We start from the raw sequence: 19,336 nt of genomic DNA on the forward strand, positions 1-19,336 counted from the left end.
AGACTGAAATGACTGTAGATGTGGTTGTTTGCACTTAAATGGTTGGAGTAGATACCAAAACAGTATCGTGTTTCTAAAAAGTAGGGCATAGGTTATTGTTGTCGTCGAATATTTTGCTTGGTACTATTTTCATCGATGGGGCAAGGATAAAGATGTAAAGGGGCAAAGCCGGAACGAGCCGCTTTTCGAGGCGTAGGCTGCGTGTGTTTTAAAGAGACAGAAATGCTGCTTTATGCGAGTACCATAAGATGTTATATTGTGTCTGTGTGTCTCACTTTGATCATGTTTGATCAAATCACATTTGTACATGGTGCAATGCATGCGTTAAAATTTGCCTTAGATGCCCTATAAGGTTCATTTGCCTCTATTCACGCACCCTTATAGGAATCTACTGTAATGTTTTGCCACTAAAGAAGTCCTGACCAAAAGGCTTTTTTTAAACTAAAATGTAAAAAACTGAAAGGCGAATAGCTTGTTGTTTTATGCAGTGATGTAATTCAAATTTTCTGTTTGTTTCTTGTGCTGTGTTGAGGTCATTTATCATGAAATGCATACAGTATCCTTACAGTTTCTTAATGTTTATTTGCTTGTTTTGAGGGGAAAGTGTAATACAAATTTATTAGCATTATAAACTTTCTAAAACATAATACACAGATGTTCAGTATTACTATTCTAGTTCAGTAAGCACAAAATACATGTTTGCATCTCGCTTTAAACTAACACAATTTGAACTTGAGACTGTCGCCATGTTAACAAGTTTACCCTCATTCACTCACTTTCCATTTATATTGCAGAAAAGCCCAAGTGAGATGCATTATTAATATGGATGTTGGCGACATCATCTGGCCATAAATAGAAACTGCAGTCATTCTTGAAAATCGATTCACTTCTTTTACTGCACAACAGGTGCAATTTTATGTTGATCTCATTTACTATAGGTTATTTTGCCATTATCCAGCATATTCCTTTACAAAAACAACAATGGTTTTATTGCAAATACAATAAAACCGGACGTTTAACTAAAGTTATTGGTTGCTGATGTGCAATAATCACAGATAAAACCTGATCACCCTATCAGGATTTATTTTACAATAACAACTAGCTACTGTAGGCATTATATCTTACCATATATTAATCAGTAACCATAGTTTAACCTTTGGTTTTGTAGTAAAATCCTTTAGTAAACTTCGTAAAGTTTTTATTACAAACAATAGGGGGCGCCATGTGTTAACCTATAGCAGGGGTTCCCAAACTTTTTTTCCTGCGCACCCCCTTCTATGTCCCAACCGGGTTGGCGCACCCCCGATCCCCATTTAAAAAAAAATCCAAAAAAGCTTTATTTTCTCACCATAAATACTCATGTTTAATCATGCGCAAATAACCAAGGGCCGGTTGCACTAGCCGGACGTTAAGAAGTTGGGTGTAATAGTCCTACGTCGGGCTTAGCTACGTCCAACATTGTGAAAAATATTTACGCCTATTGCACCACCTGAAATACGCTCAGCGTAGATGATGCGCGCCCCCGTGTATGCGTTTAACCACTGTGATATTAAGACGCCATTCGAGTTTACTATGGTAAAAAACGTACACTTACTGCCGTCAGCTAATAGATGACATATGAGAGGTTTCCTCATGTTTACCAGTGCGTCACGTGCAGACCCATCAAACACATTAACGAAAGCCTTTACTGTTCGCACAAAAGGTGTATAATAGTTTGCAGATTCATTATAACAGCTCAAGTTTCAAACAAAATTAAATGAAAGCTTTTAATAAGTTCTCTACAGTAAGTGTTTATGTATTTTATTATATAATTCATTGGCGGTCTCTTTACCATGCATGAAAACACATTGCTCGCGTATCCTGTGCCCATGTCTCGTCAGTCACATTTCATTATTTCTATTTTTGCCATAAAAAGTCTCTCTCTCTTGGTCCCTCTCCTCCTTCGTGACTAACAACTTTATCATAAGACGTCCCACATGACAGTTTCCCTGATTTCAGTCAGTTAAGCATATTTATAATATATATGGAATGAATGAAACGAGTTGGCACGCATATAGCGGCTGCAGTGCATAACAGAAGAGCAGTGCGTAGAAAAAGACAGCAGCTGTCTTCTACGTTTCTATCAAAAACTAATAAATTATAGTTTTTTATTTAAAATAAAAGCGATTACAAAGGAAATGTTTACTGTTCATTTTTTTATTTATTTATTGTATGGAAAAATCCCACTTAAAGAAACAGACCGCCATTACATTTTTCCTCTCGCGCACCCCCTGGTGGCAGCTCGCGTACCCCTGGGGGTGCGCGTACCACACTTTGGGAATCCCTGACCTATAGGATGTGCTTGGAACTTTCACTTAGCTCATTTAGTCCTAAGGGGTTTGATTAATAAAACCTTAATGGAGCTAATAAACATAGATTATGAACAATATGTGATCAGTTATTGTTTTTTCGCAATGCTTTTTAAAACATCATGATACACCCACCAGGGGCGTAGCAACCGGGGGGGACGGGGGGGTCACGACCCCCCCACTTTTACTGTGCGTTCACAAGGCCACCAAGCATCAAAGTGGCCAGAAGTCATACATTTTTAATGAGAGACGGAGGCGAGCTCCGGCGAGCAACAGCGCAGTGCGTCATGTACAGTGTTCTCTGATTTGTTACTTAGATTTGAGTGAACTAACATTCAGCCAATCACAGAGCGTGTCTGCATGAGCTTCAAATCTCTTGTTGCTCTTGTGAAGTTTCGTTGGTTCATTTACTTTTGCTATTACGCCGTCTGGGATAAAATGCACCCCAGAAAAAAGCAAAGGACGATTAGCCTACATAATTTTTTCAAACACACGTTAGATAATGTTGCAGTATGTCTTGATGACACAAATCACGAGATAAAGTTTTCATGTTATGATTTAACCTACTGTAGTTAAAATACACTATGGACCTCCTCACGCTGCGCAGGATTCAGCGTGGGTTGCACAGATTAAAATAAGCAGAGTTTAGAGCTAAAATATGGTTTGTTTATCTCAGTTTAATTTTAATTCGAGTTGTGTTGCACCACTTACATTTAAACACAGCTTACAAACCTTATAATATAGATTAAAACTTATTTATGCTAAACCCATAATCTGCGTTGATGAATCTGCCGGTGTAATTAAACAGCAACAAATGTTGACGTTGTCCTTCATAAAGAAAATAAACAGTTTATGCAGGCAAATGTAATATATTTTTTTGTAGCCTATATTATAAATCACTATACATCGGTAATCTAAAGATCTTATTCAAATAGAAACATTTGACAATCATTAAAACAATCAATTGTATTGATTAACGAAGCAATGTGGCAGGAAATATTGCTAAGCTCCGTTATTGTGATATAATGAATGAACAAGATGTGCCGACGCGACGCATTTGTCATGAAGCACCGCCGTGTGTCCGTTTATTCACTGCTCTCAGTTTCTGACTGGAGCGCGCATGACAGAGGAGAAGCGCATACGAGCATCGGGAGCTGTCACTGGTAGTGTTAAGTAATATTTTTAAGCCGTCAAACTCACTCTGTTGAGACGTTATAATAAACGCATCTTTGAATAGTGCCACCACGCTCGCGGTGTCTGTTTCTGATGATTTAGCCACATATTTAATTGTAGAAAATCTATTTGAACTCATCAAACATTAAAGTTAATCAGAGATTTAAAACAAAGTTTAAAGTAATGGAGCAACAGGATTAAAGATAATCTAGTTTAATTGTAAAAAGTTTGGAAGTTTTGATGTTTTGAACAGGGGGTGCTGTGAAATAATTTTTTTTTAACAAAAAACCTATGAGCCTATAGGCCTATTTAAAATTCATTTTAAAAATAAATACATTGAGTTTTAATACTTTATTGTCATATACACTTCAGTGCACACAGCCAGGGTCTGAAACATACAGACATCATCAGTTATCAGATAAATATATGCGCTATTAATCAGAAGCAGAAATACTTTGAATAATCCCAGGGAAAATTACTTTCATTATAACTTTAGATATACATACATAGAACATATTTTAATACAACATATAATATTATAACAACATAATAATAATTAAAATAATAATTAAACTTCACAATTTTTTATATCCATGCGGACGAAAATATTTTACTTTCGTTTTTAAATCACACGTCGATTAACAGTGGTAAAATATTCTCACAGTAACATACCTAGTATATTTTTATATAGATTTTTTTTTACTAAATAGTACTATTACTGTCTTTTTTTAACTTACAATTCATAAATGGAACAAAAATAATAATGGGTTTAGTTCTGATATTGTATACTTTTATAAAAAAAAATACATGGTGTATAATTACATTTTTAGAATATATTAGGCTTTATATAAGGTTTGTACTCTAAAAATTCTTTATTTGTTACAAACAAGAGATAAAGAATTTACAAACGTTCTCATCTCACCATATCCACAGGTACATAGTCATTATATACAATAAATTCGTGGGGTAGCATTTAAATAAAAAAAATAGATGCATTCGTTTAAAGTAAAGCATTTATTTACTTAGATGAAGCAGCTATTTACTCCTTCTAACGTCTCATAATCGGTCATCATTTATGTCCAAGAGACTCAATAATAATCTTTTACATTTTAATCCTTTAATTTTTCATATTAAAAAGCGTTTTTGTGCTGCTTCGCATTCATGTATGTGATAAGCAAACCCGCGTTGTCATCCCGTTAATACTGTATGCGCATAATATCAACGCGCTCTTTACTATAGCAAAAGACACTCGCGTCGCGCATTGCGCCGGTTGTATAATAGAGTCCAAAGTCTCTCATGAGCTAGGGGATGAATGCCCAGGCAGTTCAGAATTTCTGTGTGGGCATGCATTAGCCAAAGGTGTGTGAGTCTATTCTGGGTCATGGTGCTGCTTACCCATGTCTTCAAAAGACGCAAGGCGGAGAAAGTGCGCTCGGATGAGGCCACGGAGATGGGTAGGCACAGACAGTAATGAAATTAAAATCCAAAATACACGTCCTAAAATATTCATAAGTAATATATAAATTGTGCAAAATATTTTTACTTAAAAAAAAATCTCCCTCTCGCCAACAGTGGGTGCTGCAGCACCCACAGCACCCCCACTTCCCACGGCCATGTATGATTAAATAACTTACTTCCATCTTGAAAATATTAAAAACTTGTAAATACATTGATTTAGGTTTTATTGCTATATTTTCATAAAATGTATGTTGTATAAAATTAGTGTAGATGTAATCTGTATATTCATCAAAATACAAATGTAGTGTAACTGAAATATTGTAACTATCATAAAATATCTTTATTTCATAAAAATAAAGTAGGCTATAGATGGTCTCACATTGGTTTCAAAGTCCTGCAGTATTTTTAAATTGTGAGTATGATTTCACAAATATAGGTTCATGTAAGCTATCATGGCATGTTCCCAAAATTGCCACTAGGGTGCTGTAAAATGCCAATTGGTATTCTATTTAGAATGTATTATTATGAACAGCAGCTTAGGTCACATTACCATACTGTCCCCCCCACTTTTAAAATGGCTGCTACGCCCCTGACACCCACAAACTCTGAACTTCCTTATACAGAGAGGACAAGGGGCCCTATACTTCTCTACTTATATTCCTTATTGAAAATGACTTTAAAAGTTAGATTTTTGAGGCAGGTGTTATGTGGATTTTACAGACAGTGCATCTTGAACTTTGTAGCTCATTCTATATGTATTTTTGACCAATCTTTGCCTTGTTTGTTTTCTGAGACCCTCTTTCTTGACCGTGTCTGGGTCATTTAAAGGTGCCATAGAATAAAAAGCTGTATTTACCTAGGCATAGATGAATAACAAGAGCTTTGTACATAATACAATAATGACATATTGTGAGCCTCATGTTTGTTTCCTCATTTTTATGTAAACATTTATGCACGCAAAAGACTGCTGGAAAACAGGCCAATGTCAACATAACACAAACTGTGATGTCACAGTCAAGTTGTACACCCCCAACATTACATTATACATTAAATTAAATACAAGGTTGTTAAAATGCTTACTAATGTGAGCTACAAGCATGAGCCTCAGAGCATATATATATATATATATATATATATATATATATATATATATATATATATATATATATATATATATATATATATATATAGCCAAGTTTTTTCTGGCATATATATATATATATGCCAAAAAAAACTTGGCTATGTATACTTTGTTGGACTAGAGCACTTATGTATTGCTGTTCTTGTATTGCTTTGGATAAAAGCGTCTGCTAAATGATTAAATGTAAATGTAAATGCAATTGTTTTACGAACTTCCTCTGCTATAGATTGATTTCAGGATGAGAATGTTAAGAAATGACCTTGTAACTGCAGGGCTTTCATACTGAAAACAGAAAACACAGTTTTGAATTTATAATGTTATAATGAGTTATAATGAGTATATATATATATATATATATATATATATATATATATATATATATATATATATATATATATATATATATATATATATATATATATATATATATATATATATAATAAGGACATCATTCACTACATTACAGGGCTGCGCACTCTGGCCAGTCTCTCATCCAGCTTCTTGAGGTGTCTTGTGATGCTCTTTAACAATCTTGCATGAGTTCTCATGCATGCTGGCTGCTTTTTGTTTACTATTTGGCCAAGCTGATCCATTCAAAATATTATTATTATTTAATTCAAAGTAAAAACATTTTCAAGACCATGAAAAAACAAAAATTTAGTCAGCTGTGTCCACACATTATACTGCATTCCTAAAAATACAAATTCTAAAAGGGTTTTTTACAGGAATGGCATACAATAACCAATTTTGGGTCTCCAAAAAACCAAGTCGATCAATTTTAAAGAACAATTTCTCTCTTACCTTTTCATAGTCTAAAGAATGTTTTCACTGTTCAAAAATATGTAGACTACCCCAGCTGTCACTGTTCCAGTACCCTTAGGGGGCGTGCACACCAAAGTTTTTTTACGCGGCTAACAACGCCAGGTGTACGGTGACTGGCAGCTTTTATTTGAGCTGACTGCCAGCTTTCTTCAGCTGAGTGGTTTGTATATCAGTCATTGATGCCCCGGTTGCTTGTTGGGATATTTGTCCCGCCCCTCCTCCACTGTGATTGGAGGACCGTGTGAGAACTGACAATTGATGAGCTGAGCTTTTCACCAAAAGTTGAATATTTTTAGCACTGAGCGCAGAAAAACCCACTAAGTGCCGGCTTTCGGCGTAGAAAATAAAGCGAGCTGCGCCGCGCTTCCATTGGAAACAATTAAAGAGGCCCTTCCACATAAAACCGTTTTTACTTGTATTTTTTGATATGTGTTAGGTCCATATGTGTTTGTGTTGTGTCGTGAATGTGAAAATTAACTTCCACCTCCTCTGTCAGCTGTAGCCACTGAAAAGAAAGAAGCGGAGAAATCAGGTCAGTTTGAAAAGCTTATCAGTGTGACGTGGAACTGATCGAGGTCATTAATATTCATGAGCTATTCAACTTGAGACCGCGCCCACATATTACGTGTAGTTGAGTTAGTTTTCATAACAAGTTACAGCAAGGATGGCTAAACGTTAACCGTACAGTATTCGGGCCATTGTTTTTCGTCGAGAGACATCATTCCTATTAAACGAGGGAATCATAACAGTTGCTACATGTTTGGATGTTCAGAAGAACGCTGGATTTGAAGAGAGACTGCGATTAAAAAGCAATGCTCCTCTATCAATATTGGATCCGGACGTAATGGTGGCGCAGCTTATGTGAGTAAAACGCTTTAGTACTGTGTGTCACTGTGGCGGCCGGTGTTTTCTCTTCCGAGGGACGCGAATTCATGCTGCACACTCTTTGAAAGGGTTTATGATAAAAGACACGCGTGTTTGTGGGAGTAAAACACTTTAGTACAATGTGTTACTATCAGTTGCGGCCATTGAATGTGATAAAAAACACATGTGTGTGATTGTGCATTCGTTACACACGCGTCGAAGGGTTTATGTAAAAGACGTGTGTGTGTGTGTGTGTGTGCGTGTGTGTGTGTGTGTGTGTGTGTGTGTGTGTGTGTGTGTGTGCTGCTACACGCACATCGAAAGGGTTTACGATAAAAGACACGTGTACGTTTGTGTTTGTGTGTGTGTTTTTGTGGGTTTACGATAAAAGACACGCGTGTGTGTGTCAAAAGGGTTTATGATAAAATATGCCTGTGTAAGAAAGACACTGTGTCTTAAGACACTCACTTAACATTAAACTGATTACACATGAGATTAAATTGAAAGTTAGTTTGAACGAAAAACTGTTATCCAATCATAGCAGTGGGCGTTTACTTCCAAGTCGTCAATGCAGCCCGCCCATTAAAACGGATCATTTCTCTAACCAGCCTCAAAATCAGGGTACAAAATAGCCTATTACTATTGCTTTTGATGTTTTTGGATGTAAAAACCATGCAAACGTCATGAGTAGACCTCAGACAACAGTCTAAAACAATAAAAACGCCAGAGGAAGGGCACCTTTAAAAACATACGCCAGCCGCTTGCATAAAAGCTTTGGTGTGCACGCCCCCTTAACAAAGGTCCTAATACATTATGTACGTACAGATATGTATACATTTGGAAAACTAATACAGCCCCAGTAACAGCTACACTCTCAGAAAAAATTGTCAAAATATGTACCCCAGCTGTCACTGTGCCAGTACCCCTTACAAAGGTCCTAATATGTAGGTGCAGATATGTTTACATTTGGGATACTACTACAGCCCCAGTGACAGCTGCACTCTTAGAATTTTTTTTTTAAATGTGTACCCCAGCTGTCACTGGGGGTTGGTACGTTTTTTAAAAAGATTTATACCTAAAGAGTTCATATAGTAGCACCTCAGAGGTAGGATACATATTGGTACCAAAGAGTGCATATTACCTCAAAGTTACATATTAATAAATCAAAGGTATATATTGGTACTAAATGTATCTGTACATATTAGGACCTTTTTTAATGGGTACTACCTCAGTGACAGCTGGGGTACATATTCTGACAATTTTTTCTGACAGAACGCATCTGGATGTTTATGGAACCATGCAACCTTACAAAGAACCTTTATTTTTACAAATGCATTAGCTTATTAAACTGAATACCTGTTTCACTCATTTTTTATTGATCTGCTTTGATAAGTATGTTTTTGCAAACATAGTGAATGTTCCAGCCATGAATATTTTACAAATAGAATAATATTGCATATTGCATAGTCCCGCATTTCGATAAAGGATTTGTAATTTAATAAGTAATGATTATGTTTCTCCTCTCCTGTGAACACATTCACTTTCCATACCCATGATTCACCTGGCATGCAATTTCCGTTACAATGTGTTATTAGCAAAGCAGAATCACTCTGGAGAAGAAATAATTATAGAGCTCTTTAAATCAGTCTGAGGATTGAATGTCACAAGAATGTTAATGACACAATGAATCTGTGCGTTGTACCCTTCAAATTCACCAGACTGCATTTTACTTTAGTTTGACATGAGCACACTATCAGAAATATATGGTCAAAAATGATCCCTAGCTGTCACTGTGGCAGTACCCTTCTAAAACTACACATTTGCACCTAACAGTGAATATTAGTACCTCGGAAGTTTATATCGGTACCAAATGCACACATATATTTACCTAAATGAAACATATAAATCCTTTTGAAAGAGCACTGCCCCAGTGACAGCTTTTGTCAACACAGCTTTGTAGACTATTGTTGGCTCCTGACAAATGTTAAATGTTCTCTCATTTGTCGCTTTGTACAACAAAATCTGCTAAATAAATATATGTAGTGTAAATGTAAATGATAAAAAATCTATATAATCCCTTACATATTTGATAGATTGGTTAGAGACCTTCACCTGTAATCTTAATGATTTAGCACTGCCAGTAAACCTAAGCTTTTCGATATTAATTATCCTTTATTTGTTTATGGGAGTGACTCTGATTTCTTGATGTCTGTTAAGCTTTTATCCTCAGCCCACCAGGACAGGTTTGTCAGATGGGAAGACATCTCAGAATATTTCATGAACAAAATAAGTGATATATAGAGGTCTAAACCTTTATTCTGTTGAACACAAAAGAAGATATTTCTTGAAAAATGATGGTAAGCACACAGTTGACAACTCATTGACTTCCATAGTAGGATAAGCAAATACCATGAAAATCAATGGGCACCATAACTGTATGCTTACCATCATTTATCAAAAGATCTTCTTTTGTGTTCAACAGAATAAAAAACTCATTGGAACGACATAAGGGCGAGGTAGTGATGAGCGAATTTTAATTTTTGGGTGAACAATCGTTGTTAGTTAATATTAGCTAATGCATTTACTAATGTTAAAGGAATAGTCTACTCATTTTCAATATTAAAATATGTTATTACCTTAACTAAGAACTGTTGAATCATCCCTCTATCATCTGTGTGTGTGCACGTAAGCGCTGGAGCGCGCTGCGACGCTACGATAGCATTTAGCTTAGCCCCATTCATTCAATGGTACCATTTAGAGATAAAGTTAGAAGTGACCAAACACATCAACGTTTTTCCTATTTAAGACGAGTAGTTATACGAGCAAGTTTGGTGGTACAAAATAAAACATAGCGCTTTTCTAAGCGGATTTAAAAGAGTAACTATATTTTATGGCGTAATAGCACTTTTGGGAGTACTTCGACTTGGCGCAGTAACACCCTCCCTCTCCCATTATGAGAGTGAGAAGGGGAGCGGACTTTTCAGGCGAGTCGAAGTACTCCCAAAAGTGCTATTACGCCATAAAATATAGTTCCTCTTATAAATCCGCTTAGAAAAGCGCTACGTTTTATTTTGTACCACCAAACTTGCTCGTATAACTACTCGTCTTAAATAGGAAAAACGTTGATGTGTTTGGTCACTTCTAACTTTATCTCTAAATGGCAGCATTGAATGAATGGGGCTAAGCTAAATGCTATCGTAGCGTCGCAGCGCGCTCCAGCGCTTACGTGCACACACACAGATGATAGAGGGATGATTCAACAGTTCTTAGTTAAGGTAATAACATATTTTAATATTGAAAATGAGTAGACTATTCCTTTAACAAATACAACCTTATCATAAAGTGTTACTGATTGAACACTCCACCATCCTCATCCTCCTAGATAATGTTTTTAACTGAGCTTATCACAGTGATGCTTTCTGTTGCTGGGTTCAGTTTTGTATATGCTGCCTGCAGCATCCTTTCATGTTGGGAACTATGATGGCTATGGTAGGCAGGTAATGCTGTCTAGATAGGTCGCTCACTAAGTTTAAGGATGGAGCCACAATATGATTTACTCAACATATCATAACATGACATAATGGTTTAGCCCACACATGTATATGTCTAGACTGCTAATATTTGTTTTCTTAGAGTAAGCCTGTGATAATCTTTTCGGGTGGGCGAACAACCCCAGTGGTTTTTAAGAGCTTATATTTTGCCCTTTAGCAACAATAATTTATGGGTTTTGCGTATTATTCAAATTTGACAGTCTGCATTTGACTTTCTCTTAGTAAAAACCTTAATAATTTTACAAACACTGTTATTGTCAACTAACTGAAACTGTTGCATCTCAGCAGTACATGGAAAAAAGCTGGATTATTTTTAACCCCTTGTTGGGTTTAAACATGTTATGAAATACATTCATTTATTATTCATTTTTTTCAATTAAACATCAGAAATGCAATCGCACAATATTGAACATTTAATATTTCTTGTTTAATTAAAATGATATGTTCGAGACGGTTTTATGTCATGAATTTTATTTAAGGGGGGCGTAAGAAGATGCACCATCTAGAGAATCACTGGGTTAAATTAACCCAGAAAATGTTTATATTTGACCCAATAATACAATAGGATAAAACAACTAAGCATTTTGTTCATTTGTCCTTTCCCCTAAATACGACACAAAGATGCGTTTACTAAATTAGCGCCTCTATTGGCAGCAGCTAAAACTTAATATTTTGGGGTATGAAATTACTTATTGGGTTATAATTTTGTAATGAGGACATGTATTGGGATATTGGGCAAATAACATACTCATTCATTTATTATAAAATATAAAACACAGCATACAAAACTTTCTCCATTTGTTTTTTTTTTCAAAATGAAAAAAAAATTCCAAGTGCACCAAGGTCAAACAATCGATTTATATGAGGAAAAGACGCAAAAACGATCACTATCTGCTGTAAATCTTATATACTTGTTCAAAAACTGCTCCATCAGAAGCAGCGATACGTCATCTTTGATTGTGATTGATTATCATTGGCCCTCATGTGTCTCGTGACCAATAATGCATTTTATAATACTTTAATACTGTTGTTTACTGGTCAATTTATGCAATAAATACCTGTGACTGTACTTTCACTTGCGCGTTTGTTTTGTTTTATATTGTTAAGAAGGGTTTGGGCTTAGAATGGGGTGGGGTTAGATGATCCAAAATATCTTTAAAACCATACAGTAAATGTTTATGAAACCAATAATGTTACGAAAATTAAATGCGTCTAATTTGACGCTGATGCGTAACCACAATTTGTAATAAGCTGCTGGCCACTAGAGGGTGTTTATCCCTAACACATAACTGTATGTCATAATAAGCTTCTATGAAGTCGTTTTTTTTAGGACACCCTCAATATACCCACAGTGGAACCAACACTGGAAAATAAAAATAACCCAGCATATTTTATAACAATTGATTTGATTTAACTCTCCACTGTAGTGTAGATCAGTTGGCTGTGATCTTTCATCACATTTTTTATCATGCGCTCACATGCTTTCTTAATAAAGCAGTAAGCCCCAAGAAGCAGTGGGTTACCAGTGCATTTTATAACAGCTAAGGGGCATTTTTAAAACCCCCTTAGCTGTTATAAAATGCACTGTAACCTCACTGCTTCGCGGGGGTTTTTGCTTTTATAAAACGGTTACTTCATATGCATAACGTTAGTGGGATTTATAAAACACAAATAAGTTGTAATTATATTAGTACAAATATTACTCTTCCGCCAAACAAAGTAGTTCCTCAGAATCAAGTGTGGCTGCAACAGAGCGCAGTTCCCAACCAACACAGACGCAGCAAATACACGATGAAAATATGATTTAAGACTGTGGTGTTTATTTTATAAACCAACATTCATATAAGTTATACCCTTACGAAAATTAACCATGGTTTTACTACAGTTAAGACCAAAAAACCATGGTTACTATAGTAAAACCATGGTTACCACCAAATAACCATGGTTTTGACAACCATGGTTTTCAAAAACCATAGTTAAACCATGGTTAGTGTAGTAAAACCATGGTCTTGCTCATAGTAATCAATTGACCAAAAAACCATGGTTATCATTATCATGGTAAACATTTATATCGTGCAACTGTTGAAGTGATGATCAAATATCTTCGGAAGCATGCTGAACTCTTTCCCCATCAGCGTTTTTTTTTAAGTTGCCACCCAGTTTTAGTTTAATGCCATGCAGAAAAATTATCTTCTTTAAATAAACATAAAATATCAAATGAAAGAACAGACCATCCGCTTTCAAACAACAACAAAAAAACAGTTTCATCCTACTTTCATTTGTTCTCTTATCACATTCCATTTTTGTGAAGAACTTTTTTAAGAGATCAGATTCAGAGCCTGATCAAAACATGCTGTTTTTAGTGTTGAGTGAATGTGTCAGTGAGTGCGTTTACATGCACAGAATAAGCGGATAACTATCAAAAATCTGCTTATTATAGAAAACTGTTTTCATGCGTTTACATGCAAATCAATAAGCCGGCTATGCAGAAAACTGCGTTTACATGGTCCTTGAAGAATTATCAGTTTTCTCGCAGGCAGTAACGTTAGGCTATATTATAAAATTATTAAAAATATAAACATGTATTTTAATTAATATAAAATTATATTTCTGAAAAAAAAACACAACATTTAATGAATACCCTGCTCCACATTGTCCAAGCCCTGTCCAGTTGCCCTCTGCCACATTATAAATACATTTTTAAATGCATAAATGCCCAGTTAGTAAGTTGTAGAGTGCTGTATTCTAAAGCTAAATATTCACACACATACACATCTCAGGCTCAATGTTTTATTGAGGGTTTGAAACATGAACACAGTGTCAAAGCTCTGACAGCCCAAATGGGGCGGTAACATTAGCCTACTGGCATTGTCAGCTTTGTTGCATTACATTTAATGAATACCCTCCTCCACATTGTCCAAGCCCTGTCCAGTTGCCCTCTGCCACATACATTTTTAAATGCATAAATGCCCAGTTAGTAAGTTGTAGAGTGCTGTATCCTAAAGCTAAATATTCACACACATACACATCTCAGGCTCAATGTTTTATTGAGGGTTTGAAACATGTTGAAACAATGTTTTAAATGCTCAATGTTTTATTGAGGGTTTGAAACATGTTGAAACAATGTTTTAAATGCATAAATGCCCAGTTAGTAAGTTGTAGAGTGCTGTATCCTAAAGCTAAATATTCACACACATACACATCTCAGGCTCAATGTTTTATTGAGGGTTTGAAACATGAACACAGTGTCAAAGCTCTGACAGCCCAAATGGGGCGGTAACATTAGCCTACTGGCATTGTCAGCTTTGTTGCATTACATTTACTTCACCAGCAGATGGTGGTGGTGTGCATTTTCTGTTTGAATGAAGCTTCGAGTAATAAACCATTTTCGGCACAATTGTATCGGAAAGCAATAATGCTTCGAAACGCTTCATTTGGCCATCACTACCTATAGTACATAATAGTCGATCAAAAAGCCAACGGCATATCTGTCTTAAAGGGCGTGTTGCAGGTTAACCACCACTGTTGATTAATGGGTACATAAATCACTCAAGATATGTATATCATTTTTAAAATGTCTCAAAAAAGGTCTTAAAGACCCTTTTTTTAATGTTTTTGGTATTAACGTTTTTTTTAAGCAATTCGGCGATGACGTCACGTTGGGTAGAAGTAGATGAAAGCCTCAGCCAGAGCCATAGAAATAGATGAGACATTTATTGCCGTTTTATTAATACTTACGTTTATAATATGGAAATCATATATACATAATAGGAAATATATAATGTGGTATACTGCAAAGTTACCCTGCTAATTATTATTTATGATATATGTGGAGATAAATAAAACTTTGCAAATCTGCTGATTCAATCCATTCATGTCCTGACCACCAGGCTAGAGAGTTTTAAACATCCTTAATCCACACTTACTAGTCTATCATATAATATCTAAAATATATTTTTATGTGAAATAAAAGGAAGTTTTGTTATATTGTTTATGCGATCATAACGAATCACACGATCATTTTATACACAGAAGCAGCGGTCAGCAGCTGCAGCGGGCTTGAATCCAACCGCATACTGCAATAAACAGGCGTTCGGCGGCTTTTTACATCAAAGGATGACAGGCTAGAAACCAATCACTGATCCCCGTATTTTTATAAATCCTGGACATGATTGGACCGGCCGAACGGGTTGAGCACTTTTATATTTGTTGAGCAGAGAGGCTGCATAGTTTGACCAGCGGGCTGCGGGAACCGGCCGCACATCAGACCGACAGACGGTGTTGCTAATATAACTCCCAATGTATAACTATTATCAGACCGGCCAACCGGGAAAGTCCCGACTCTCCCGACTGAAACTCCGCTACTGGCTGTAGGGAAATGTGTGCGTTTTGATCGGTGTTCGAGGCTCTTACCTCGCGACCAGATGTGACGACGTGACGCCTCACTCAGCTTCCAGGATTTAAGTCATGCTGCCTGAATTCGTTTGTGCTGAAGATCGCATACACCCATTTCAGCAGGATTATGGTCCCCCTCAAACCAGCATGCACGAGTATGTTAATTGTTTGTTTACTTTCTACACGAAGTTATGCTAAGGCTATCTGGCTTTCTGCCTATCTCTCTATACTAGCCCATCTATCTGTCTGTCTGTCTGTCTATCTATCTATCTGTCTGTCTATCTATCTATCTGTCGTTCTGTCTATCTAGTCTATCTATCTAGTCTATCTATATCTATGTATTTATCTATAATTTGCATTGATATAATCTGAATATTGTACTTTACTCATCTCTCTAGTCACTCTCAATGCTATTAAGGCAAATTCTCTCCCCAACGTGAAGTCATGCAGTGCGTTGAGGGGGAAAGGAGAATCCTTGCAAACCGCTGTACTTTTTCGTTTTGTATTCCGTTTTGTGATAACCAACAACATAAAATACAATGGATAACAATTTAAATGTTTATTATCAACAAGCAAATTGCCCAAATTCGTGGAAAAATTTTACCTGCAAAACGCACTTTAAGCTGTACTGTTGTATCTCTCCTCGTGTCTGCAGAACCTGTAAATGTAACGTGAGCTTCTATTTTCAGAGTTTCTCTGCCAACTGCTTTAGTCGAGCGGAGACTTTTATGCGTTACCTTGCGCTTACTTCCGCGTGTGACGTTTATCTTTCATACGCGGAGACATGCGCACATGGACAAAACCGTGAGAAAGCCGGTTACGGTGTTTACATGCCCTGCGAAATCGGCGTAATGAGCAAAAAACTACCTGTGCCGATCGGTTTTTGCTTACGCCGTTTAGGGGCTTTCCCCGATTAAAGAAAACCGCTTTACGCGTTTACATGACCCCACGTGTTATCAGTTTATTAAGCATAATCGGCGTAAGACTGTGCATGTAAACGCACTCAGTGTTTAAGTTGGGTAAGATCGCCACCCAGTGGATAGCAGAAATATGAATTTGAGGTAGAAACTCCTCAGGGAGCGTTTTCTCTTTATTGATTAGATGACTCAACAATATTTATTGACATTTATCTGGATATTGCCATAATTGTGCAATTGTATACAAATTAAAAATATGATTAAAGACTGTGGTGTTTATTTTTATAAATCAGATGCAGCAACAGTGGCGCAGTGATACTTCTGTAATGCGGTCTGAACCGTGGGTTTACCGGGGTATTTTATCACGGCTTAGAACGCGTTTCAACCAATCAGAATGAAGAACCAGAACTGCCCGTTTTATAATGTCTGCTTTACTCTCGCGTATCATATTAAAAAATGTATTATTATTTTATGAATTGAATTGACCAAGTGAAATTCCAACAGTAATGAAGTGTAGTATAACAGCACCTATGTTGGGCAGAAAATTACTAGTAACAAGTTATAGTAATAATATTACTTTCCCTGGTAACTAGTAGTGTAACTAATTACTAATACATTTTTTGTAATAATGTTACAGTTACCAACTAAAAAAATGGCTAGTTATTTTTTGTCACAATCGCTGATTCTTTAAAATTCAAAAATCCGATCATCCCTATCTATTTTCATAACCGTCATGCATGTACGCATGTGACATCACCAATGCAGGAAGCTAGCTCTTTTTCGTTCTGCCAAACTTGTTGGTTAGTTCCAGTCTGCTTACAGATCAATTTTTTGGGATGTAATGGAAAAGTTAAATACTAGCAGTGTAACTAATTACTGTTGGCTGGGAGTAAAAATATTTATTTTGAAAGGAGTAGGTCATAATGAGTAATATATATATATATATATATATATATATATATATATATATATATAACTTGCCCAACACTGACTAGCACTTAAACGATTCAAAGGGAGGCAGAAGCAAAGATAGACAATCCTAAGTGGAGATGGTGGTGAGGGAATACAGAAGGCTTTAAGCTGTTAGTGAGTAAAAAATAAATTTTGGTCTGAAGCATAAAGCCAATAATGCACTCGCATTCATGCTTGGTTTAGTACGAATGAAACTCTTTGTGTATAGAAATTTATAAAGACACGCCAAAAAGTGAAGCACAGGTGTGTGTACAGATGTCTTGTGTGCTGAAGAGAAGATCCTAATATGTGCTTTTACTGTTTGAAAGACAGACAATGATGATACAGCAATATACAATGGACTGTGCTTTTGTAGCTAATAATGTTTGTACAGTTTGTGCTTAGGGTAAGTGGTAGAATTATCTGTTTTTTATATGACATATGTTTATTATGCTGTTTGTCTTTATATTTTATCCCTTGCACTTTTTACACATGTTTGTTTATATAGCATTTCATACAGAATAATAATTCAAAGTGCTTTAGATAGATCTAATAATGACACAATGACAGTTGACTGTCTAAGTAGTTGCCTTAACATGACAAGTCTCTGTAGGTTCTCACCACTGTTTATATACAAGAAAAAAGAATGACCTCATTTTTGTGTTATTTATTTGAAAGACAAATAATTTATAATAATAATTTTATAATAATTTTGGTGTGTTGAATTATTTGGGCAAACAACAGGATAGGTCTAAAGATTGAGCCTTGGGGGACACCACGCCACTTTTGATTAGATGTTTCATGAAAACGTATGTAATAGAGTTGAGGTTTTTATGCTCTGTCCAACATTATGTATCCCCAAAGAAATTGCTGGACAAAATTCAAAAGGAGATGAAGTCTGTAATTACAAAATTATAATTTTTCAGCATAGCTGCACCCGTCCAATACACAGGCAGCAACATATGACTTCAGAATGCATGTGTTAACTTTGGCATATTGAAACATCAATCTAAGCAGAACTGTACAAAAAAATATACAGTACAGAAAAGGATCAACATGATATTCATAAAGCCTTTCATCAATAATGAAGAGTCAGAGGTATGACAAATGTGCAAGTTGATTTTTAAGTATGTTTAAGGTTCAGGGTGTAGCAGGAAACGTCTTATGCTGGTTGTATTCCTACAAATCCCCTCTCAAAGAATCACGTTACCACAAAATGAATGAATGATTCTTCAAAAGAAAAGGAAAGGCTTCTTTCGATAATTGTCCTGATTGGTTTCCACAGAGTCCCCTTTCAGGGTAGGAATGAATTTACCTCATGCCTTTGGTGATGAAATGTCTTTGAGAAATGTTATTTATCTCACTCATACCCATGTTTCACGTGCTTACCTATGAAAACCACAAATTGTATAACAGTAACAGAGACCAGCATTATTTAAATGGTTATTATGGTCTAAAATGAAAGTGGCTATTTATTTGCTGTTTTGCCTATTCAATGCATATCTAATTCAGGTTACTAGTTGTTTTTTGCGCCAATCATGATATGAAATATATCTAATCATAAAACATGTGTAACAATTATGAAGTAACAGGGCTCTACACTAACTTTTTGCACTGGTACGACTAACTTTTTTTCTTAGGTGCACCAGCACAAAAGTTAGGTGCACCCAAATGTTTAACCGCATCTCATTTATAGTTCACCCAAAAATGGAAATT

This window comes from Paramisgurnus dabryanus, chromosome 10, assembly GCF_030506205.2.
Source record: "Paramisgurnus dabryanus chromosome 10, PD_genome_1.1, whole genome shotgun sequence".
Classification (NCBI taxonomy): domain Eukaryota; kingdom Metazoa; phylum Chordata; class Actinopteri; order Cypriniformes; family Cobitidae; genus Paramisgurnus; species Paramisgurnus dabryanus.